The sequence below is a fragment of the Pteropus medius genome, unplaced genomic scaffold, assembly GCF_902729225.1.
Source record: "Pteropus medius unplaced genomic scaffold, Ma_sr-lr_union100, whole genome shotgun sequence".
Lineage (NCBI taxonomy): Eukaryota > Metazoa > Chordata > Mammalia > Chiroptera > Pteropodidae > Pteropus > Pteropus medius.
In genome coordinates, this window is record NW_024349804.1 from 9,970,224 (window position 1) to 9,996,052 (window position 25,829).

Genomic DNA, 25,829 nt, shown 5'->3' on the forward strand with positions numbered 1-25,829 from the left:
TCCATCTGCAAACTCAATTTTTTTTTTTGGCCACATCACATAACTTATTCACAGGTTCCAAGAATTAGGGTACAGATATCTTTGGAGGGCCCTAATTCTTACTATCATATCATATGACCCGGCAATTTCACTCTTGGGTATATCCAAGATCATTGAAAGCACGTCTATAAAAAAAAAAAAAAAAAAAAAGTATACAGAAATGTTTATAGCAACATTATTTATAATAGCCAAATAGCAGAAATAACACAAACTTTAATTCACCAATGAATGAACAAATTAAATGTGGTATATCCATACAGTAGACTATTATTTGTCCGTAAAAAGGAACGAAGTTTTAACACATGGCATAAACTGAACGAACCTTGCAAACATTATGATAATAAAAAAGCCAGATGCAAAAGGCCGCTTACCATATACCTGCATTTATATGAAACATCCAGAGTAGGCCAATGCGTAGAGACAGAAGTAGCTTAGTGGTTGCCAGGAATGAGGAGAGAGAAACAGGGAGCGGCTTCTAACAGATGTGGGGTTTCTTATTGGAGACGATGAAAGTATCGCGTGAAAGTTCGTGATGATCGACACATGACTTGGCAAATATATTAAAAATCACTTAACCACACATCCCAAAAAGGTAAACGCTACGGTATGCGACTTAAATCTCGATAAACAAAAAACAAGATTAAGAAGATACCAAGACGGATTTGAAATCGCAAGCCGAATCGGCCATAGAAAGAGCGAATCTCCTTGTGGGTGTGGGAGAGGGCGTTTCAGAAGGTATTTCTCTCTCGAGAGCCTGTTATAGAAACTCAGGAGCAATGTGCCATCACCATCTGTCACCAGGAATTCAAACCGAAACAGCAGCAACATAAGGCAATTTTGCCACGAAGAGAGCACCCCTCTCTGCCACGTGTCACTGGGGACATGACCGTAATACACATTAGTGATAATGAAAGTTAATCACATGCAACTCCATTCCGAGTTTAGCCTGAAGTCTTCTATTTGGTTCGTACTTTCATCGTTATAATTCTAACTGAAGAGGGTTCCTGAGGGCTCTCAGAGACCAAGGCAGCACTCCGCAATGCTCTGCATAACTTTTCGATATGTCCCTTTATTATCAATTAATATTTATGAGTGTCTAGAAGGTTCACATCCCAGGATTTCAGAAATGCTTTATGAAGTGACTCGGAAGGCGCTGAATGTGTGTGCATGCATGCAATTCTTACATCTGACGCTACCTTCTAAACTTATGTGATTCACACTTCATTAGCCCATCGGCAGAATGGTGTATAGGTGTGTGACCTGGGCCCTCCAGTCCAAGCATCGAGATATTAGTATTCATTTATTATGTGGGTAGGTCACCTGGGTGGAATGACTCTGTGTCGTTATGCTGGCAGGGACGACAGGCAATAAATGAATAAAACACAGTCTTTTGAGAGAGTCCAAAGAGGCTAAAGTTTCTCTCACCAGCAGTAAAAGTGACTCACCCACCTTGGGCAAACAGCTGTTATCGATACTTTTGGCATTCCTCCAAAGCTTTTGGGACCTGGACATTCTATAATGACTTCTACTTCAAAAGATAACTTCCCTAGTGTGATAAATCATTAACAGGGCACTGGATGGTGTGCTCCGTATTCTCAACAACATGAGCCCCGTGAATCAGCCACCTTAATCCAATAGCCACGGTTTAGACTTCAAATAGACTTCTGAGATAATCTGTTCATAAAGTTCATAAAACATTAGGGGTCATAACCATCATCCAAACTCCAACATCCTAATTAAGCAGCTGAGGTCCTGAAAGGTTGGCACACATGTCTGAGGCCCATGTCTGGTTAAGGGCAAAGACAGTTTATTATCTGTTGATACTTTCATTTCCTAAACATCACTGAGCATCAGTGGTGTGCTGGAAACCAGGGATGTTGGCCGGCTTCCAGAACCTTGCAGTGAGCCAGGCAGACAGCAGGTAAGTCAATATCTCTTGTGTGACACTACGCAGGCTCCGAATCGGTGTTCAGATCTCAGCAAGTCCACTTATTAGATATGGTACCTAAGTTCCATGATCTGAAAAATGGGTATGAATGTTTCACCTGCATCTTTAAATCGTTATATTATTTGATATAATATCTATGAAATTCTTAGAGTGGTGTCCAGTACACGCAATAAGCACTTGATATATTTTAGCCGTCGTTAACATCAACATCATCACCGTCGTCACCATCATCATCATATGTACCATGATAAAATTAATAACTATGTTTTAAATAAATGTTCAGATAAAAGATTCGTAATCCAGCCTGGGAAGGATAGCTAGAGTTGGAGGGGAAAAAAAACAAGGAAGTATAGCAGGCTGAATAATACTCCCCAAAGTATATCAGATCCTAACACCTGGAACCGATAAATGTTACTTTATAGGGATGAAGGGGCTTTGTAGGTGTAAGTGAGGATCTTTATTCCCCAAATAGAATTGCAAATAGTATTAGAAGAGAGAAGCAGAGGGAGATTTGACATGAAGACAAACAGGAGAGAAGGTAATGAAAAGGTGGGCTGAAGAGAAACATTGGAAGACTCTTGCCTGACTGAGTGAAACCACATGGTCCCAGGCCCAGGAATGCTGGCAGCCACCAGAAGCTGCAAGAGACAAGGAACGGACTCTTCCCAAGAACCTCCAGAGGGTGTGGGCCCTGCTCACACCTTGACTTGGGCTCAGTGATGTTTATTGTAGACTTCCGGCCTCCAGAACTGTAAGAGAATAAATGTGTTATTTTAAGCCACCGAGCTTGTGGATTGTTACAGCAGTCACAGGAAACTAACATAGAAGACTTCCTAAAACAGGTTTTCTTTTTGTGTTTTGAGATGTATATACCACAGGATGAGTAAAAAGTAGCTGGGCAAAGAGAAGAGGGTTGGTACAGGATGAGAAAATCTCTGGAGAAGCTCTGAACTCCTCATTTCGTAAAGCTGGAGTAAAGATTATCTCGAGAAGAGCTACTGAAGATGAGGCAGGAGGGGAGAGAGAAGAAAGATGAGCAAAATCCTTGAGTGCTTCTCTTGAACTTGCACTCAAGATAAATTTAGTCTAAGCACGTGGTGTTAGCGCGTGCTCATTTAACAAAGGATGAGGAGTTCAGAAGCCCGGTTCTTCCGGATGAAGTTAAAAGAGTCCAGTGTTCTCGAAAAGGGAGCAAATAACGCCTGGCCGGGTAACGGGGCACGGCGAGGGGCGGGCAAACCGAGCGCATGTAAGTACGCGCCTCCCCCAAATGGCTGTCACCGAGCAGTTTCTCAGGAAATGGGGGCTATGAGTTCCAGCGATGACAACCACAGAAATAATGCAGAGTCTCAGAAATGGCTTCAGAGCCATGTCTGACAACAGTGTCTGTGTCGGTGAGGTCAGGTGAGGAAGAAGTAGCATTTGGTGCCCAGGTAGAGAGGAGGAGGATGGCCATCGGGCAAGCACCAGCAAAACCTCAGGTGCATTAGGAGAAATGGTTTAGCACTTGCTTTGGAAGCTCTATTTTAACCTTAAATAGAAGCAAAATATGTGCCGTTTCTGGGTTCTTTTTATTTATTTATTTTTTAATTAGTTTAATTAAGAAAACCATGATACTGATAGCATTAGAAAAAGCCCACGGATATTGTTTATGCTGCTTAGAATTTTACTCTGCTGTATTGGAACCGTCTCTGTGTGTGTGTGTTTTTTTTTAATTCTTTCCAAAAAGAGCATTGATTTTCTAGAGGTTATAATCCCTTTTAATTTGATAGAAACCAAGTTTGTTTCCAAAATGACCTTTGTTGGACTTGAGGATGTGTCGTCCAAAGCGGGAATAGATATACGCATATTGCCAATAAAAGTCATGTGGTCAGAAACCAACGGGCAGTCCCTTGTCACATGGTTCCTTTTTACAATAGCTAATGTGACACAGAGGAATCCATGTATTGGTTAGGACTCTGCGGGAGGTGAAGTAAGGAAGAATCACCTGTTGTGTGCCACGCCGTGCACAAGTTTTTCACACACTTACCTCTAATTATCCCAGCAAACTTATCCTATACTCATTTTGTCATTTTATATGATATGAATCCTAATTTTAAAGAAACATGCCAATGTTCACAGTTATTAATAGAACTAGCATTCAAATTCAGTTATTGTATTTAGACTCTTTCTGGTTGAAAAGAAGTTATAGTGCTAGGTTTTTTGTGTGGGGACTTAATGAAAAGTACATACAAAGATTCAAAAAAGTGCCAGGACATAGTTCCTTGACGTCTCATGACTTCTAAACATGTAGTATATTCCCGAGTTTGTGGCAAGAGAAAATAATGGTCCATCTTCCTTAGAACACAGGAGCAACACCGGAGGTCTAATCTTACTCATTATTTTAAAATATATTAGAAAAGATTTAAACATATACAGAAAACTGCTCTACACTATAACAAGTTATAACCCGAGTAGCAGGATCACAAGGCACAAAGTTTGAGACTTGCAAGCAAGAAGAGTCATCTGCAGCCAAGCCCTCAGAGGATGCTGCGAGCAGGACCAGCCAAGCCCTCAGAGGATGCTGTGAGCAGATCCAGCCAAGCCCTCAGAGGATGCTGAGAACAGGACCATAGCTGCAGAAGATCTACTTCCAACACAGTTCTAACACTTGCTCTTTCTCCTGCACCACCCTGCCTCTCTCTTGTCAATGGCCTTCTTGTGCCTTCTGTTTCAAGAGCTTTCATTGTGCGAAAGTCACCCTGAGCACTTCCAAATGAAGCAGTCGGCTTCCCTGACGATTATTTGTTGATTCATGGCCTCTCGTCTGAGGCGTCAGTGGGATGCGGGGTCTGGGCAGGTGGTTGCGTCCTGCTGACCTCTGAGTTCATGTCGGCTGTACGAAGCATCTCAGGTGGCGCCCATGTCCTTTTCAAGAGGTTCTCATTTGGCCCGCAGGTGGAGCGTTGGACTCCCAGGGTTTAGCGTGTGAACGCTCAAGGATCTGGCATCATCCCCTTTCCTCTTGGTCCATTTATTTTTGTCAGAGAAGAAGAGCAAACTGCAGAGTCTCAGTAATAAATATCACCAACCTGTATCCTCGGTTATTGAAACTCTATCAATCATAGTTTCGAGAAAGTGCATTTTGCAAAAATAAAGAGCTTCCAGAGATGTTTTTGGAGATAGGATGACATATCGGAGATTTCAGAAGGATACCGCATCATGGATGGAATGGGGACCAGGGAGATATGGAGGCGTAGAGCAAAGAGAATGGGGGCTGGGAGATCTGGGGTGTGATTTCACGTAATGAGTATATGACCTTAGTGAAGTCCTGGAGCTTTAGTTTCCTCATCTTCAAACGAAAATAATGCCATAAAGAGTCACACGGCAACTCGTTAGAATTTGTTGAGATGATGCATGCAATGAAATATTTGACGTTACACGGTTTTCAATAAATAAGTACATTCTATGATCTCAATCTAAAATACAACCTTTTGTAATTGTCTGTAATATCTCTTAGGAAGAAAGGAAGTATAGCAAGGAGGGAGAGAGGGAGAAAAAGAGGGAAGAAAAAGATAATAAATGTGTGTTGTTATGGACACTAAATGTATGATAATTTGTTATAGCAGCAACAGGAAACTCATACACCAACCAAAGAAAGCAAGACCAGCAATCTACCCCGCGATTTCCACAGTGCCACACCTGGAGCAAGAAATGTGTCCCTTGCTTAGACTGGCTAAGAAACATGGCCAAGCATCTCTTTGATTGAAAGTCATCTCGTATCACAGAGAAGCAAATTGTATGCAAATAAACCAACTGAGTCAGTAGCTTATCAGAATCCCAAGGAACTCTGGGGAAGAGATGCCAAAGCATAGGTAATTTGGGGAGGGGGTCAGTGGGGAGACAGAGAAGGGCTACATACTGACCACGTGGGAAAGCCACAAGAAACTGAAAGAGGAGGGAGCTGGCCATATATTAGCGGTTAGCCAGGAGAAGAGGGGTGGAGAACAGAGACATAATTTCAGTCCCACAAAGGAGTTTGCTTCGATGGAATTTGGGGGCGGATGACCCCCATAGTAATGGCGAATCATTGGTCCTCATGCGTGCTTGGCTTTGGCTAAACCCTTCGTGGGTGTTACAGCCTTAAATCTTCACTGGCGTGTGCTGTATCATTAATTCATCACCAGGAGGTTAAGTGGAAGGCTGGTGAGGTCCTGCACTGAGCTAGGGACAAGCGTGTGGACAGTGAAGAGTGCCTTTGGATCACTACCGCGAACAAACAGAACAAGCGAATCGTCCAGAGGACAAGCTGGCTCCCCACAAGGGGCCACGGAGCGCGACCCTCAGGTTTTCCTGAGGTAGTCAGGAAGCAGCTCATCTTCCAGGACCCGCTCACACCTCTGTCACCGCTTGGACATCACGTGGTTTTCATTCTTTTCACGTCTACCCCTGAGTTCCTCGTCAGGGTTTTCTTCTGACTGATACCGTGTGTAACCTTCAGAAAGCTAATTAAGCCCCCTATCTCAATTTCCTTGATTGCCTTAAAGAGCAGTTAATTGATCAGAGGTTTCTAGAGATTAAAGAAAACTACCCATTAGTCACAAGGAAAAGGCTCTGTGATTAGTCTGATGACAGGAGTCTTTCTAAATGGAAGGCACGACCAGTGTCCCTGACAGCTTTCTTCTCGGACGCCAAAGAGCCTGTTGCCTTAGCAAACGGTCTCAGTTCTGGTCTGTGCTGAGAGCTCAAAGCAGGAAGCAGGTTGAATAGGGAGGTGTCTTTGCGTGTCATTTAAAATACAGGGTCTCCATTTTCATGACTCATCACTTTACCACTAAAATTTGGCTCAAAGGCAATTCATCCTCCTGACTAATCCCTATAAGCTTTTTTTTTTTTTTGACAGTTTCTTGCTTGCATCATTCCAGAACTTACAGTATTTGTGTGGTTCCTAGAACACATCGACTGTATCACATCATGAATTATTCTCCACTGAAAGCCATCAGATCTCATAATTCCAAAGGGCTGTGGCCATAGAAAAGAGAGGTTTCAGGATGAGACCAAAGGTTTCTCAAAAAAAAAAAAAAAAAAAAAAGGATTAGCAAAAAGGGTCAACCAGGCATGAGTTACAAACCCAGTATCACAGAAAACCCAATGGCTTTAAGCTGAATAATCTCTGTCTGTTTATGTGTCCCTATTTATCTTGACGGAAGAGAATGAATATTGAACAAGAAACTGCTATGTTCCAGGTCTTGGACTACAAATATTATATGCTGTCTTTTATTTAAGTTTACTTAATTCTCTCAACAAGTTTTCAGTAAGCCTCTCAGTGAGCCCGATCTAGAGGTATCATTATCTCTTTTTGGCATTTGCGAGACTGTGATTTAGACAAGTTAAGTCACTCGTAGTCACATCGCTGATAAGAAGCAGATTTTGCAACCATATCTGTCTGATGCCAACGTCTGGCCCTTTCCACAACATCGGATTGCCTCTAAAACACTGAATAATTCCAGTATCGGAGTTCCCAGTCCCTTGACAAAAGAGGACACTTATCCAAGGCCAAGAACCAAGGGAGAAAGTCAAGTCGTTCTTATGTAAGAACCCAACTAATTCTCAGAACAGCCTAACTGACAAAGATATCCATTTCTAATCTTAGAAAAGAGGAAGCTGAGGCTCAGAGAAGTCAGGCCATATGCAGGCGCAGGTGGTAAGAGCTGACGCTGCTGTTCACCATCCCCCAAGCCCGTTCTTGCCTCTTTTTCATTTCGCATCGCTCTTCATTCATCGTGCAGCCAAGACACCCACCGAGACCGGCTTCATCCTTTCAGCCTTCAGGATTCAATCCTCCAACACACCGCCTATTCACGCCTTGCCTTTGTCAGGCCTTTGAGCCCAGCTGCATCACCAAGAAAGTAAAAATGAGCATGGATGGAGTCCTGAGTCCTGTGACATTGTCACAGGTCCAGGCGGCTCAACATCTGAACCTTACCTTAAATCAAGATGGCTCATGAATTTTCATCTATACCATTCCACATAAAACCTATCTCCAAATCCTGATGGCTTTACCTTCAAATGTGTATGCTTGACACAACCACATCCAACCACGTCCACCCGTGGCCATGATGCTGCACATCTCCAGACTCTTCCTTCTTCAGAAATGTCCCATCTAACCTCCCCAGTTTTTTCTAGTCTTTTCCCCATGGCAGCTAATGCCAGTTACCTATGTGATCTCCATCCCTCTTTGCTTCTTCCCCATGAACAGAACTGCAATTTTGTTTGAAGCAGGTGCATGTCCATAAGAAAAAAGAAACAAATCTGAAACCCCCCTTGCTGCTGTGTGTAGACAGTCGATATCAATGACCAATGAGACGAAAGCTTCAGTCTCCTGTAGATTTCTAAGAAAGATTTTCTCGCCCAACTCCAGCAAGGGTCCTTTCTTTTATTCCCTCCTTCTTCCTGACTGGAGTGTGGCATCAACATCTGGGGGTGGAACAAGCCATCTCGTAATCCTGACGATGATGCCTACGTGCTACTCGTGACAGAACACAAAGCTAGAAGAGTCTGAGGTTTTCATGATTTCTCTGAGCAATCGCACAAGCTCCGGGTGGCTTAGAAAACCCAAGTTTAATTTGCATTCAGGCTGGAAGAAGGGAGAATGAATACAAGAGAAATCTGTGGACTCATGACCCCAAACATTAAAGTGTTAGAAACCTTCACATTCTAAGATTCCGATCTTCTAACTCTAATTTCCTGTCACAGTGATCATTTAAATTGCAGATGAGAAGACTTGAAAGGAGCTTCGCATGTTACTAAATTAGCTAAAATTATTCGGTCTGTCATTGCGATGGCTCTGTCATCCATCAACTCAGCTAGACTGAACTACATTTCCCAGGATTTCCTTTCCTGTGAGTTTCCATCAGGGTCACCCGTGAGAAAGAGACTCGAGATGTGTTGGAGGATGGACGGGAAGCAGCAGCCTCTCTGTACCTCATACTCACTGCTGCCACCGCCCCGCTGACTCACCTCGTTGGCCGGAAGCCGCAGCTGGGTCTGCAAATTCTTTCCTTCCCCTGGGTCCCTACTTAGCTTCTCTGACTCCTAGGTCAGATGTATCTTTTGCTCTGTGATGAATGGCCCCAGTTTCCGTGAGACGCCCTTGCCACAACCCAGGTCAGAGCCAACAAGAACGGACAAGCGTCTCAGCCCATCCTCGTGGGGTTTCACCTCAAGCCCGTGGGTTCCAGCCTGCTCCCGATCTTCCTTTTCTGTGTTCCCTGTCAGCTTCAAGTTCCAGCATCAGATGCGGACAGCTTTGTAGACACTGCGCACATGACGTTGCAAATGAATCCTTTTCCATTCATGTCTCCTGATTTATTCCTGCGTTTATCTGGCTCCTGGTACTTTGCTTCAGTCTTTATTTCTGGCTCTAAGAGGCTGAGAGGGGGTTTAGAACATCTGCTGGGACACTTGATGGTCTCCCTTGGGGCTAGTTCTGTGCTTGATGGCCAGGTCCACCTGCCTCTGGCTTATCTGTATAAACAATTAGAATGTTCAGGCTCTGACCCTCACAACTCAGGGAGGAAAAGCTGCTCCCTCAGTCTCCACCCCAACCAGAGAGCTTCAAACATCAATTCATGAATCATTCCAGAGGGCCGAGCGAGGAAGAGGTGGGTAGACTAGTAACGTGCTACATTCAGACTGATTTCCATGAACCAAGCTTCCGGTTCCATATGCGAGCATTCTGTGCTGAGCCATTTCATGAAGTGGGATTGTGGGCCGAGAACAAAACCACGAGTAGGTGCTCATGACAGGAGAAACCACGGGTGCAACCCAGACAAAGTCAAAGTGGTCAGGTTGTTGGGACGGAGTCAAGAAGAGATGTCAATGGCATGCCAGGTACACAGGTATGTGTGTGTATACATGATAAAAACCCCAAGTTAAATGCAAAGAATAATAATAATAATAATAATAATAATAATAATAAAGCAAAGACAAAGGAGGAAATAAAAGGGACAGACTCAGCACAGAGCATGGCGGAGTCCAACTTAATTCGACAGAGTGTCTTTCAGCCTCTGGACCATCTTTAAAGGATCAGACACATGCGGCTGATTTCGTGGATGTGTAATTTTATAAGACCCATCGCGTGTCCACCGTGTTGTTTGTGCTGCCCCTTTTAAATGCCAAGGCAGCGGTTAGCAGCATGAGGACAGATGCGTGCTGTAAACAGGTAAGTGGGCAGGCAAAAGCTGAAAGGTCCCTTTGAAGTCCAGCCACGATGGCATGATAGAGGATGAGTGTCCCTCTTGAATTCATGGGAGCAGTGTAGTAGAGTTCTGTTATTACCTGTTCTCCAGAAACTTTTAAGTTTTTCAGGTTGCTAATTCTATCTCTTGGACCAGTATTCTCTTGAGAAAGAGGGCAGGGCGCAGGGAAATAGCATGGTGGACCAGGAGTCGGAAGCATGATTTCACTTCTTCCTTTCACCCCGACTCCCACTGTGACCCTGAGCAAATCGCTTAAATTATCTGTTCCTCTCTTTGCAAAGCAGAGGGACCTTAGGCGTGTTATGAGCAGTGTGAAGGAAAAGGAGATAAAGTGCTAAGGACTTTGGTGTAGCAGGGAGAAAAACTCTGCAGGAAAAATATCACCAGGCGCCCACACACACAATGTAATTTACGGTTAAGCCTGAGAAAGCCAGGTGAAGTTCCCTTGATCTTATACGCAGGTACAAACTGGAAGATTGTTAACTCAGTTCAGGATTTCTAAGATTTAAGTTTCAGCTGAAATGTGATTGAAACGTATTTTCACTCAGCCTTATCTAATAACTCAATCACAGAAACAAAGGAACTGAAATCTTTCCTTCCTTCCTTGGGAGCTAAAAAATGTCAAGGTCAATTGTGCCTTGAGCTCTGAGTTTCCCTAAGAAGAAAGGAAAAGCATCTGTTTTCCCATCTTTCCATGTTCGGCCTCTCCATATGCATGCGCTGACCATCCCTTATATGGCGAATCGAGAACGAGGGAAGCAGTCCCTAGACTCTGAGAGTCCGGCTACTCAGTGGTCCGTGGACCCGCAGCCTCAGCATCACGAGGGAGTCGGGTAGGAATGCAGACTTCCAGGCCCACCTTAAACCTGCCGAATCAGACGTGCATTTTTAACAAGATACCAATGTTTGTTTGACCCTGACCCTGTATTTTAAGCCAGTGCTTAAATCACCTGGAGGTTCGGAGTCCAGGAATGTGAGTTCAATTAAAGTTTGTCCACTTACTTGCTACGTGGTCTTGGGAACATACTCAACTTTAAAAGCCTCAGTTTGCTCTTCTGCGAAGTAGAGATAATAATAATACTCGCCTCTTATGTTGGTTTTGAGGATTAAACACATTTCATTGCACGGTGCCTAGCAAGGGGTAACCCTCAAATGACGTTAGCTGTTATCATCTTTATTATTATATTATTAACATGTGGCTCTTACCTTATGGGAGACCAGTGGTCTAGAAGAAGAAGACACATATGGACAAGTAAGTATACCAATCTACAGGTCCCATAAAACATTTTATTCCAGATTTTTCTGCCAGATTGCTATGGCCTTTCGCCTATGAGCTATTTCCTCTCCCTTTGGGCACCAGAGTTGGAACAGATGTCAATATTAAAACCACAGTCCTAACTTGGCCTGAAGTACAAACAGAAACTATCTGTTGGATGAAAACACAAATGAAGATAACCACAGAGTTTTCAGTCTTCATGCAAAGTGTCTGTTTGTTTGCTTGTTTGTTTGTTTCCCAATCTATATTTGAAAGCCTGCGACCTGGGCCCTGACAATACACCCGCAAGTACCTTAAACTCACAGATCTCTAAAATGAGTATCTAAGAAATAGATATCAAGTCAGAACAGGACCTGAAAGTTTATAAGACTGTCAATCAAGATGGAAACAGGCCAGAGCTAGAGGATCTGACCATGCTGAATCGAAACAGCCAGGGGTAGAGCAGAGAAAGTAAACGGCGTGCCCAGCAAGCTACCGAGGGGACAGAGAACACGGGATTTCACAAGGATCAGTTGGGAAGAAAGTCTGTGCAGGAATATGTCTCCTGCATGAATTTCTTCCTAAATTATCCTTATTTTTTCAGCTTTGTATGCTGTGTCTTCTCGTTCTGCCAAACCCTTACATTTTCGAGTGCCTAGGGTTGTCTAGCTACAGTCTTTTTTAGGTGAGTGTATATAGTCTCCTGTCTTTAAATATGCTAAATACAGGAAGAGTCTCAAGTTTGCACTTCTAGCCTGGTTAACTTCCCTGAGTTCGAGGCTTATGTGCAATATTGCCTACTCAGCATCTCTACCTAGCAATCTAATGGGATCTGTAACTTAGCTTGGTCCAGAACTGAACACGTGTTTACCCACATCGCCGCTGCTCCTGTGAAAATCTACTCTGCCCTAAGCCTCCCTATCTGAGCAAATGGCACCAGCATCAACCCAGTTACTAAACCCGAAACTAGGAGCAATTATTGATTTATTTCCTTTTCCTTTAAGCTGATCTGATCCACCAGCAAGCTCTGTGAGCAGTTCTTCCAACATGCTTCCCAAATCCTGCCTTCTCTCATCATCTTTACTGCTGACACTTGAATCCAGGTGAGCACCGTCCACTGCCAGTCATCATCCTCACTGCTATGCCCACCTCCGTGGGTGTGCCCTACACGCTGCTCTCTGCACAGAGGCCAGAGAGAGCTTTCTAAACAGCCGGCGTAAGCTTCCCTGCACGAAGCCTTACCCACGGTCCTCTCCGTGCCTTGAATGACGTGGTCTCTGCCATGACCTCGCTCATGACCTCCATCTCTGGCCTTGCTCCCCCTCCCTCTGGGCTCCAACCACAGTGGCCTCCTGGTTGCCTCAACATAACACACCGAGCGTATGCATTTCAGGACCTTTGCGTCTGCTGTCCTTTCTTGTTGGGATATTCTCCCCCAGATCTTCACGTGACTGTCTTCTTCTCATCATTCAAGTCCCAACTCAAGTGTCCTCTCAGTGCCTCCCACCTCTGGCTAAGGCGACACCCTCAGTCACTCTTTAGCACACAGGGCAATCTTCTCTGTCACTGCACTTTTCTGGACTTGACATTATCCACGTAATTTATTTTTGGTTTCACGTTTGTGTCCTGTTTCTTCCTGCAGATTATAACCTCTTGGAGGGCAAAGATTAGGTCTCTCTTTTTTCCACCGATACCTACAACTTTTCCTTGCAGGTGATAGGTATCTACTATACGTCTGATAACCAACTGCCTTTTTTGAATGTGCAGGTGCAGACTACTATATTTCTGCTGTCTTATTGGTTAAAGCAGCTGTCCTGTGTGATTGGCTTAAGACATAACACCTGAGGGTACTTAGGGAGCTAAAATTTTTAATGAACCATTTGAAATATGAAAACGAAGTTTTATTTACATGCCTTAGTTGCTCTTTTCTTTAAAACATTTTATATATATACTATAATATATAATATATATAATATGTAATATATATATAATTATATATCTATAAAATAGGTACAAAATAAAAGATGTCGTATCCCAAAATAGAGTTTAAAAAAATCGTTGTGTATAGTATTCAGCAAAAGTAAGAAACTATGCGTTTCATCTTATTGGGTGTGTAAGAATTATCTCTGCTCAGTGACACTTGTAAGGCCAAGAATGGAAATAAAAATTGTTCTTGAAGTAAAAGCCGTGAACTGAAAAATATTAAATCCAACATTCTCATTTTCTATTTCCCAGAGACATTGTAGAGAAATCAGCATCTGAAACAATCTGTGTCGCACTAAATTGGGACTGGAGTGTAAGCTTGACGAAGGCAAAGGCATCTGTCTGTTATTCACTATCATGTTATTCCCTGAGTGTAGCTTAGGGCTTGGGAAATAAGAGTCTAATAAATCTTCGCTGAATGAAGTTAAACCCAATTAAAATGAGTACTGTTGGTCTTGTTAGCATGAAATGATTCATTTCACAAGAACTTACCGTATGCCAAGCTCTGCGTCCGTGCCTAGTGATAAAGAAAGCAATAAAAGAACAAGGCTTTGTGATAGACAGAGAACTTGAAGGGATTCTGCAGACTTTGACCTTATATGAGTTCTGCCTCTGTGTAACCTTGGGAAAGTCACGTACCCACCTGAAGCCTTAGCTCCTTCATAGGAACGAAGAGACAGCAGGATGATGTAATAATAATAGCTACCGTGTACTTGACGTGAACTGTGAGTCTGACGTTTCATTGGGTGCTCTACACGTGTAATTTAATTTAATCCTCACTGCAGGTGTAAAAAGTATGTGATATATCCTCATTACTAAGATAGCCCTAGAAAGGTTATGATATTTGCCCACCGTCTCAAGTTCAAGGAGTCTGAGATTGAATCGGATCTTCCTGACTACAAAGCCTATGATTTTGGCCTTCCACCTCATGCCTCTCTGCCTAAGATGACCACATATTTCCTAAGGACAGTGACAGCCTTACCTGGTCACCGTGTGCCCAGTGGTCTTTCACTTTAGGACTCAATGGTCCCTCTCCTTTAGAGACAGTCATTCTGTATGTTCTGTATGGTCCCCCTCCAGTGTGCCTGCCACAGCCTAGAGAGAGTGAGGAGTCAGAAAGCCATGGAGAAACTCAAGTGGGACATACGTAATCACTTTCCTTTGGTTAAAGGAATTTGCGTGATATCGATTCTTGCGGAGTCAGGAATCCTCGAAAGGAAGAAATCCAAATTCACCTGACAACCTGGGAGTGAGGATGCTACAGTGATAACAATAGTGATGATAACGATGATAACAACAGTAAACAGAACAAGCAGAAGAGTAAACATACTTTTCTAACCAGGATTATGTAACCAATTAAGTGTTTATTCATGAAACGAGCCCTTACTGAACGTTTACTCTTAGTCAGAGAAACTGAGGTACCTTATGTAGCATCCTTTTACCTGAATATCCCGACCTCTAGGCATCTTTTTTTCTCTTATCTGTAAAGTGGGAATAACATCTCCAACCTGATAGAGTGAAGCAATTATCATTCAAAGAGAAAATGTACGGAAGGAACCAACTTCTCTCTCACTAAATGTTTGTCCCCATGCCCTTTAGTCCAAATACTGTGCCAGAGTTCATCATATTATATATCTTTATAATATATATTATAATGTATATATTATAATGTATATTATATATATGTTCACGCATTCTTTCATTCAACAAATATTTATAACATACACACTCTGTGTCAGGCACTTTTCTAGGGCTGGGGATATAGGGCTGAGCAAAACAAAGAAAATCCTTCCTGTCATATTGTTCACTGTAGGACGAATCAAGCAAAAGATATAGTTAGAACATAGTATGACAATAAGGTCAGAAAGACAAATGAAACAGACCGACAGGTGGGACGTAATGGAGGGGGTTTTACTACTTAAGTAGGGCGACGAGGAAAGGCTCCTTTAAGGGGGTGACATCTGAGTAAAAATGGGAAGCCGATGAGAGCACAAACTAGGCAGAGACTCAGATCCTGGGTTGTTTGGCTATTATTCCGAGCGTAAAGGAACGTCCCACTGAAGGTCCGTTAAGGGACAAAGTGGAAGCGGGAACGAGAGTCGGGTAGACAGATGCTGCATACCGGAGAGCGTGACCTCGGTGCCAAAGGCCACTCCCCAAAGCCAAGCGAACGAGGCTGGACCAGAATGAGAAACCAGCACAGGACAGCGGCAGATGTCAACCCCATGGGGGACATTTGAAAATGTGTTTTCACAGGGCAGACACGAGGCCCCAGTTTGCAGACCCATCCAAGACCTAAGACCACGAGGTGGGACTCCATCTCAGGTGAACCCAGCGGTGGCTCTGGGGACCGCTTTCTAGGCAGGTGCCTCGAGCAGCCCGGATCAGCTAACGCCAGGGGCCAGGCATCCTGCTCCGCTGGTGTTTCGCAGACGCAACTTCATTTAAATCTCACACCAGCCCTGCGGGGTAGAGGCTCCAATACACACTTTACAAACAAGGAGCCTGAGATGGGGGAGCGTAAGCGATTTGTCCAAGGTCCGAGAAAGCCTTGCTTCTCATCTTCCTCCTCCACAGCCCACCTTGTACTTGTGACCCCGTATGCACCTCATCGTTGCCTCTTTCATCATTCCCGATAAACCATGCCAAAGAGTGATTTAATGCCCATAACAACCACCTCCCTCACAGAGGCCTTTGCAGTTTGCCCGGCTCCTGCCCATTTTTATCTCGTGCTTCCTATGAGTGAGTTCACATACTTGCTGCCTTTTATTTTCACAGGCCTGGCAAGTACAGGATGTGATAAACACTTCGGACAAGGAAACATTTAGCCTAAGCTAACTATTATTGGCAGCCTCTATGACGAACGACTTAATGGAACCCTGAAAAGCCCAATGTGATGACTAATTTGTGGTTAAAGGTAGTTGGAAATTTACTTGGTAAAAAATTACGGGGAAGTAACTTGATCAACTTTGAAAGAGAAGTGGAGAAAAGCCAACAAAAACGCACAGGCAATGATTTACTCTTCCTTGTAGGGGTAGCAATAAAGATAAGAATTATAACTCCGTGAGCAGTCGGAGGGGCAGGAGCGTGTTTCGTTCTGTATGCTGGATGTGGAAAATGGATCAGCTGTGTGAGTAAGGCTCTGGGTTCCCAGGAACCCCAGCAAACCCACTCAGCTGTCTGGTCCAGCCTCCTCAGCGAGGGGCATATGCAGGGAGGTCTGCTTTGGGGCCCACCGAGACAGGATCTTCCCTCTGGAGGGGAAGGAAATGCAGCTTGTACAAGGGAAAGGCATGAGCTTTGGGGTCCAGCTGTCCCGGATTTACCAGCTCCATTCTGGGTGACAGGGCAAATCACCTAACACCTCTGAAAGTCTTCAGATGAAGAATAAGGATAACGATGCCAGCTTCCTAGGGTTATATAAGTGGCTTATTACACATAAAACACCCAGCACTATGCCTGGTACATAGTAGGTTCACCAAAAATGTACATTTCTTTCTTCCTCTACCTGGTTATTGCCGCTCCCCGCACCCCGATGGGAAGTCACATCAAAGCTTTCTTAACTCTCCCTCCAACTCTATCCCCCACCGTAGAAAATCATGAGATTGACATTCACCCCATAAGAAAAGCATGAAGCCATATAATCATTGTACTTATGTTCGTAAACGTATAAGCCCGGGATTCTGTTCTGAATTGTCCTGAAAAAATACAGTGTTCATTGTTCGCCTTCTTGCTTGCATTGATTGGCCACCACCGCTGTATGCGTCTCCACTTTCATGACATGCATTTTAATCAGCGTCCTGGCACAAGGCATCTTGCTCATATGGGGGCTGGAGGAAGGAGCCTGAAGGGTCAGTGATGGACATTCTGGCAGCTGGGAGCCCTACCCTGTCACCAGCCCATCTGGGAGGATAAAACCACCTTTCCTCCGTGACTCCTTCTAGCTCCGCCAGTGCAGATGCTATAGAGTCAGAACCTCTTCCAAACTGAACCCCCGGCCTCTCTGTCCCTCCCCGCTTCAGCGTTTCTCCCTTTGCTCCGAAGAATAAAATGCAAACTTCATCTCATGGCCTTCAAGTGCTGGGCAGCTGTCCCCAGCCTCCTCGCGGGCTCTGGCCTCAGTCTCTTTTCTGTCCCTTGAACATATCGTGCCCTCTCCCGCTTAGGATGTTTGTCAATGCTGTCATGTCCTCCTGAAATGTCTTCTCTAGAACTATTGCTTTCGCCCTGCAGGTATCTGCTCAAATGTCGCCTCCTTAGGGGACCTTCTCTGAATAGCTCATTCCAAGTCGTGCTTTCCTCCTACCTCTTCCTTCATCACGCCCCCCGGATGGGCTCTTAAACACAGCTTACCACAGATCTGCACCTACGTGGCCATTTATTTGCTTGCTTATTCCGTGCCTCTATGAACTAGAACGTAAACGTAGAGGGCATCTTAGTTTCCTAGGGCTGTTGGAATAAATTACCATAATCTGAGTGGCTGTAAACCACAGAAATGTATTGTCTCACAGTTGTGGGAGCCAACAGTCTGAATTCGAGCTGTCAGCTAAGATGGGTCGATGCCCCTCTCCGGTGGCTGTGGGCGACCCTTGATGCGTCACCCCAGTTTCTGCCCCATCTTCACAGAGCCTTCTCCTCTGTGTCTGTGTGTCTGTGTCTCGAATCTCCTGTTCCATTCCCTTAGAGGGGACACCAGTTGTTGGGTTTACAGCTCACCATAAGTCCAGGAGGCTCTCGTTTCGAGATCTTTAACTGAATTTCATGTGCAAAGACCCTATTTTAAATGACTTCACCTTCACAGTCCAGGGCTTAGAACTTCTTCTATTGAGGAAGGGGCATAATACAACCCACTCCAGGTGTTCTTGAGTCCGTGAGCCTGACATAGGCTTGTCCCCTAACAAGCTTCCATGAAATGTGTGTCGAGCGGATGAATGCTGTCACTTTAAGACGTTCCCTGTCTGATCCCAAATCCTTGCCAGATGGACCCCCACCCTGCGAGCTGCAGCTTCCCCACTGCCTCCACCATCATGGAGACGCCGCAGGAAGCCAGCTCCCTGGCAGGAGCAGCCCAGCAGGACCGCATGACTGCCTCCGACAGGCTGTGTGGCACGGTGCTGCGCATGCTGTTTCGAGAGGCAGAGCTGGCCCTGTATCTGCTGGGCTCCAGATGACAAATGTCAGGGCTCTTGCTGCCTGCTTGGATGGCCCTCCTTCCCATGGGGACAGTGGACATGGTAGATTCATGGTTCCAGATGCCTCCTCCCACATCCTGCCTGACTTCCCCGAATGGTTTTCCTTTTCTCTTGAATTTTTGCTTCTCCTCCTCCTGTGGCTCCTTTGTCACAATCACCTGATTCATCCCCACCCTAAAATCCCCCCAAACTATAGTCCAGTCTACTTCCTCCCTGACTGAATACTTCCATAAAGTTTCCATTTCTCCTTCTGAAGACATAATACAATAGTAAATGGTTATTGGGGTAGTATTGGGTACTGACTTCCTGAATAATCTATAAGCTACTCGAAGGTAGACATCTGTCCAGCCTATAAGGAGAAGGCAGCCCCAATGCCTGGCATCTAGAAGGTACCTTCACTCCTCACGTTTACTCTTCAGCTTTCCGAGTTCTGCCTCCTGGTTCAGCCCACCACTCACTGTAACATTGTTATGGAGCAAAAGCTCGCCCGATGTGCAGAGAGGCCGACACTATGACACCGGCCTTCGAAAAGGTTTTACGGCAAAGTGGACCAGCAAGGAGACAGGAGGCAAGGTTCCAACGTGTCTCCCTGATCCGACTTCAGGGGGAGGAAGGGAGAGAGAAGAAGCAATACTCTGCAAAGGGAGACACTCCTGGAGAAAAAACTCTTAGAGAAAACAAAAACAAAAAGCAAAACAATTCCTGCACTATAATCTTCATCTCCAAGTCTGCTACCCAAGGGACGTGTCTGTGATCCTATTTGCAGATGCTGCCCCCTCTGCCTGGATAGCATCCCTGTTCTCTCTTTGGCTGCCAAACTCTTATGTATCCTTCAGTCCCAAGTCAAATGCCATCTAGATGCCCGGGACAGAAGGAGCCACACTATTCTCTGTACTATTACAGAAGGAGCCACACTATTCTCTGCAGATTGGTTGCCCTCCATATCAACACATGTCACACTGCATTATCACCATCATTCAGATATCTTCCTTCCCTGCTTAACTAAGTCTGTCGTAGTTACCTCCGGTTGTGTAACAAATTGTCACAGCCATAGTGGCCTAAAATACACCTATTTATTGTCTCACAGTTCTGTAGGTCACAAGTCCAGATGAGCACAACTAGGCTCTCTGCTTAAGGTGTCCTAAGATTGAAGTCAAGTTGTCAGTCAGCCCGGCTCTTCACTGGAGGCTCTGGAGAGAATCCGGTTCCTGCGGGTTGTAGGACCGAGTTTCCTGTTTCTTTGCTGGCTGTCAGATGATGGCCGCTCTCTGCTCCTAGAAGCTGCCCACGTGCCTTTGCACATGGCTCCCTCCACCTTCAAGGCCAACAATAATACATCGATAAACTCTTTCTTATGCTCTGAAACTCTCTGACTTCCATCTCAGTCTTCTGCCACCAGCCAGAGAAAGGTCCTTGTTTTTAAGAACTCATCTTGTTGGATCAGGCCTAACAAGACATCTCTTTCTTACCGTCAACCTTGCCATATAATACAATCACGGGTTGGCATCTCACAGTCACAGGTTCCAAGGGTTACAGCATGGATTCCTGGTGGCCAACCCTAGAAATTCTGCCTAATGCACATGGAAAAAACATCTTATTCACTGAATATGCTTCTCAGTTCCTAGCAGAGCTTCTGATATAAAAGGTCATTAACGCTCGTATTAATTTTTAGGTTGAACTGACTTTAGTTGCAATGATTAGGATACTTTCAAATTCTCGATTTTAGTTGCATGCATAAAGAAAAATACACCGAATAGCAAACAAGGACATAAAATAACAGTAAAGAAATGCACTGCAGTCCTTTTGTGATGAACATTGACCCATAGGAAAAGAAATAGAAAATGGAAGAGGTACGTCACAAAATGGAAAGAAAGAAAAACTTCCTGAAAAGCAAAAGTGCAGTTTTACAGTTTTTGATATATTATAATTGAGTCCATCCACTTTCAAGCCCCACAACTAAATGATAGTCATAAGTTACCAAGATTGTCTTACTATTAAAATGCCTTGATTCGATTAATGGCAACAGGTTTTCTAAACCTAACTCTGCTTAAACTATAAGCAGAAATCTGGTTGGGCGCTGTACAGAGCGAAGCTCTCCTGGAGCCTGCCTTGAGGAACCAGCAGCTTTAATCCGGAGATGAGGTTATTTCCATGCGTATATTTAGGTGTTTGTTTATGTAAATCATTGCACCAGTTTTCGGGGTCACCGTGTCTCTCTACCTACAAGCCAAGACTCTAATGCCGTTTGGCGATTATGGCCAGCCTCCTTTCCCCCTGCTGACTGCAACCTTCGCTTCGTTGTGTGCTTAGGCATACAAAGTGATAACAGAGGTGGACAATTGTTTCTGGCTGCAGCTCACCTGAATAAAACTGTTTCAATGGATTCAGAGAGCTGATGTCAGCCAAGACCCTCTGCTTCTTGACACTGAGCTTTTCCCAGTGAATAATAAATCACTGCGTTTCCACCAACAGCTTTCTCCCCTCTGCCTTTCTCCTTTCTTCCACCATTAGTCATGCTGGTCTAGCTTAGCACCTGTCACTTGGCATGCTTCTGCAAATACTTTTACCCACGTAGAGATGAATTTGGTTTCATTGAAGATGGGAACACACCTGTGCTTGCTTGGGTCTGTGACTCATCAGATGTAGTCCTTTTAAAGTAATTTTTGGCTGCCTATGTATGTTGCAATCTGCTATTTCTTGGTGTGGATTTTTCAAACATTTCTATGATTAGAATTTTGAATTTCAGGTAATGGAAAAATGCTTCAGAACAAATATATAAGTAGTTAAATACATAGTGAGTAATCTTGAAAGAGGATTGTTGTTAACTCATTAACTTGTATATGATTCATATACCATAGCTCCTTGAATTCTCCCAACAAACCTAATGAGGGGGATCATGCATTATCTTCATTATGTAAGTGAGAAAGTTAGACTCAGGATGATTACAGTTAGACTAGATCATCCACCAACTAAGAGAAAGATCCTGGACTCCAAATAAGGAATACCTGATTGCAAAGCCCTTGTAATGTCCCCTTTATATGTTGCATTTCCTACTTCAAAGCCCTTGTAATGTCCCCTTTATATGTTGCATTTCCTACTTTCACCTATGCAGTCAACGTTTAAAGAATCCCTACTATGAGCCAGACACGGTGCCACTGGCAAAGGATTGGTACAGTCAAACACACAGTTCTGACCCACAGATGCTTGTAGACCAGCAGAATGAATGCCCATGTAAATGAATTATGATGCAGTTTTTCTAAGTTCTGTAATGGAACTAGGTCTCAAGGTAGGTCTACCTCGAGCTGCTCTTTCAGGGCAGTGATCACTGCTCACGAATGGCTATTTAAATAATTAAAATTGTTTTGTAAATAAAATTAAGAATTCAGTTCCTCAGTTGCGCTAGTCACATTTCGAGGATTTGACGGTCACATGTGGCCAGCGTCTACTGGACCGAACAATACAGATTATAGAACATCATCTCAGTACATGATGTTTAGACAGTGCTGGCCTAGAGGATCGGGGTGGTATCACTGAGAGAAGTTCTTGAGCTCAGCCTTGCAGACGAAGTAGACGTTTCCAGGCGAACCAGCAGAGATGGGAGGTTCCAGGCCGAGGGGACCAAAATGTGCCAAGGCAGAGAGATGGCATGAGAAGACACTGATTGTCCAGTGAGCTACTCGTAAAGGACAATTCCAAATGAAATTGGGCTGAAAGGCACGGGCCTCTTCACTGATCACCTTCTGTGTCACCGCATGGAACAGTATAGAATATGTGTCACAGGATGGAACATGGATTTTCTCCTGAGGACCAGTAATTTTCCAATCTTTTCCGTTGCAAACTTTTTGTTGTTGTTGTTTACTTTTCAAATGAAATATCATTCAGAATCCCTATACAGGAAGCAGATAAAAATAGAACTACTCTTTTAAAGGTTGGGTGGAGGGCTTCCCTCACTGGAACTTCTGGGCCCCTGACTGAGACACCCTCAGTGAACCCTGGGGCTCTGCAGAGCTTGTGAAGATGCCAGAGAGCCACTAGAGAATTCCAAACGAGTCTAGTGATCGGAAGCTATATATGGGACCAGCACCAAGGTCTGGTAGGGGGTAAGCTGGAAGCAGGGATGGATAACCATAAGCACAGGGAAATAGAGGAAGAAAATGATGGTAAGCACCATTTTTAACTAGGAGAAAAAGGATAATCTCAGGATCTGAAGGAATCTAGTACACGAGAAGCAAAAAAAAAAAAAAAAAACAACAAAAACCAACAGAAAAACAAAAACAAAACAAAAAAACAAAACATACCCTCTCTCTCTCTCTCTCTCTCTCTCTCTCTCTCTCTCTCTTTTTTTTTTTCCATGGGCAATTTGACGGCTGGTGGTATCATTTTTCATGATGTGAAATTCCAGAGGGACATTTCACTTATTGGATGATTGGTTTAAATTCTCTATTCTTCAAAAAATAGCAGGTTGGGGAGGGTTGTGGTTTACATTTAGACCTTGAGTTACTGCTCTGTCATTCTGTCAAAGCCAGAGGGAATATCACTAAAATTCTTCTGTTCACTTCAATGAATAATGTATGTCTTATTTCTTTATTCTTCCCCATAGCAAACACCAATCAGAAGCATCTGAAACAAACAAACCACGGAAACTAGAGTCAAAACCAGCATTTTGTCAACTGATTAGATAGCAGTTAGTTTAATGTTCACATTAATCAAGATCTGATTGCTTCTTTGTGAGGAACGAGAACTCTGTGCAGAGATTAATAGCAAGTTCTGGTTCCGCATGTTTCTGCAGAAACCCCCACGCAGTAATTAAGAAGAACACAAAATGAAGGTTATTGATCCGTTGTGTTATTGAGAAACAACATAATTGATATTTTAAATCTTAATTGTTGGCTCCAAAGTAAAAGTGACAGTTTGTACAGATTATCAGTAACAGAGTTTTTTGTTTCTGTCATTTAAACCCAAATATTGAGTTCAAATGCCACGCTGCCTCAAATAAACATTGATTTAATTATCAAGATATCTTTATTTGTGAGTAGTTAAAATTATCCTTCTTTGGACAAATCTGATGCAATAGACTATATGTTTTGGAGTTAATTTCTACTCATGAGCTTTGTGAAAGGAGATTTGTCATTCAACTCGTCTGGGCCTCAGAATTCTCTCTTGTAAAGTGGCATCGATGATATCCACCTCACAGGTGTGCTGGAGGGATTCAGAGAGAACAGCGTCAGGGAGTCAATAGCACGGTGTTTAGGAGCAAAGACGTTGGCTCCAGCCACTGTCTTTCAAACACAGCTTTGCCACTTATCAGCTGTGCAAACTTAGACACTTTAGTTATCCTCTGTTTCTCAATTTCCTTATCTTTAAAGGGAGATAATAGTAACAGGCATCCCTGACAGGGTTGCTGTGACATTAAATGAATATTTTAAAAAGTTCATAGGGCCAGGCACATTTTAAGCACTGTATAACTGTTCATTTTTATTGTTATAATTTGAAGTCTTTAACCACATAGTTAATTCTTAATAAATATTATCTGATTCCTTGTCCCTTCTACAACTAGGCAGTAGAATACCCAAATCACAGTGTTTGTCTTTGCTGCATATGTCCCAATGGGCAGGAAAGCAGACGACTTAAAGAAAGGACTGTCGATCTGCATGCCTTATCCATTCGTATGTAGAACTTTCAGAAGATGTCCTGTTGCCTAGTTCTTAAACATCAATACACACAGAAACACTTGAAATGTGAGGAAACCTTGATGAGGAAAGACCAAGATTAATTAATTGGAAAATAAAGACTCTAAGAGAAATAGATTGTTCTAACTAGGAATTGATTCTAATTAGTATTCTGAGAGCAATCTAAGGACACATTGCTTTCAAAAAACAATAATTAGTTGCCATTAAGAAAAAGAAGATAACAAGAAAGAGTTCTTGAAAGTTAAAAAAAATAGATATGGCAGATAAAATTAAAGAAAAAAAATATATACGTACATGGATTGAAGATAAATAAAATAAATGATGCAAAACCTAGAGCTAAAATGATAAAGAATTTAAGAGAAAACATGATACATGCCAGTGGACCCAGCATCAGACTAACAGACATCCTGGAAAAGAAGAACAGTGATGAGAGAGGGGAAGATATTTCTAAAAAAATAACACAAGAAAACTTTCCTGAACTGAAGGAAATGTGAATCCTCAAAAGGGAAAATGCATGAGATACAACTCATGAGATACAACTACACATACACTAAAATGGTTATCATTAGAAAATAAATAGATGAAAATAGAAAACACTAAGTGATAGCAAGGATGCAGAACAACCGCACTCTCAGACACCGCTGGTGGTGACATGAAAAGGTACATCCGCTTTGGAAAACAATAGCTAAGATCTGGAGACAATCTAAATGCCTATTCATAGATAAATGGATATAGGAAGTGTCTTAGATACATGCAATCAAATACTATTCAGCCTTTTTAAAAAATCCGTAATATGTAATAACATGAATAAACAATGAAAATATCACGCTATGTGAAAAAAGTCAGTCGCGAAAAGATAAACACTGCATGATTCCTTTTACAGGAAGTATCTAAAATAGTCAAATTCATAGAATCAAAGAATGAAATGGTGATTGTCAGAGGTGTTGATAGGGAATTACTAATCAATGGGCATAAAGTTTCAGTTAAACAGAATAAATAAGCTATAGAGATCTGCTGTGAAACACTGTAACTACAGTCAACTATAATGTATTATGAGCTTAAAATTCTGTTAATAGGTTAGATCTCATGTTAAATGTTCTTATCGCAATAGAATACAATTCAAAAAAAAAAATCTCAGAACACTGATTAAACAAATAGCCTACAATTTTATAAAGCAAAAAATAGGTTATCTATAAAAGAATAAAGATGACATTATCTTCAGACACATCAGGAACACCGAATGCCACAAAATAATAGAGAAAGGATGTCAAAGTTATGAGGGAAAAGTAATTTTCCAATCCAGAATTTTATATGCTGCCAAACTGTTGGGACAAATAAGAAGGAATGAAGTTTCTAGCCCACATATCCACGCTTAGGAATTTATTTGTGAATATACACCAGCAAAAATCAAAGTAGAAACTGAACGATATAACTTCCAGAAAGTGGTGACTTTAACCCAAGACAGCAGTCAAGGCAATCGCA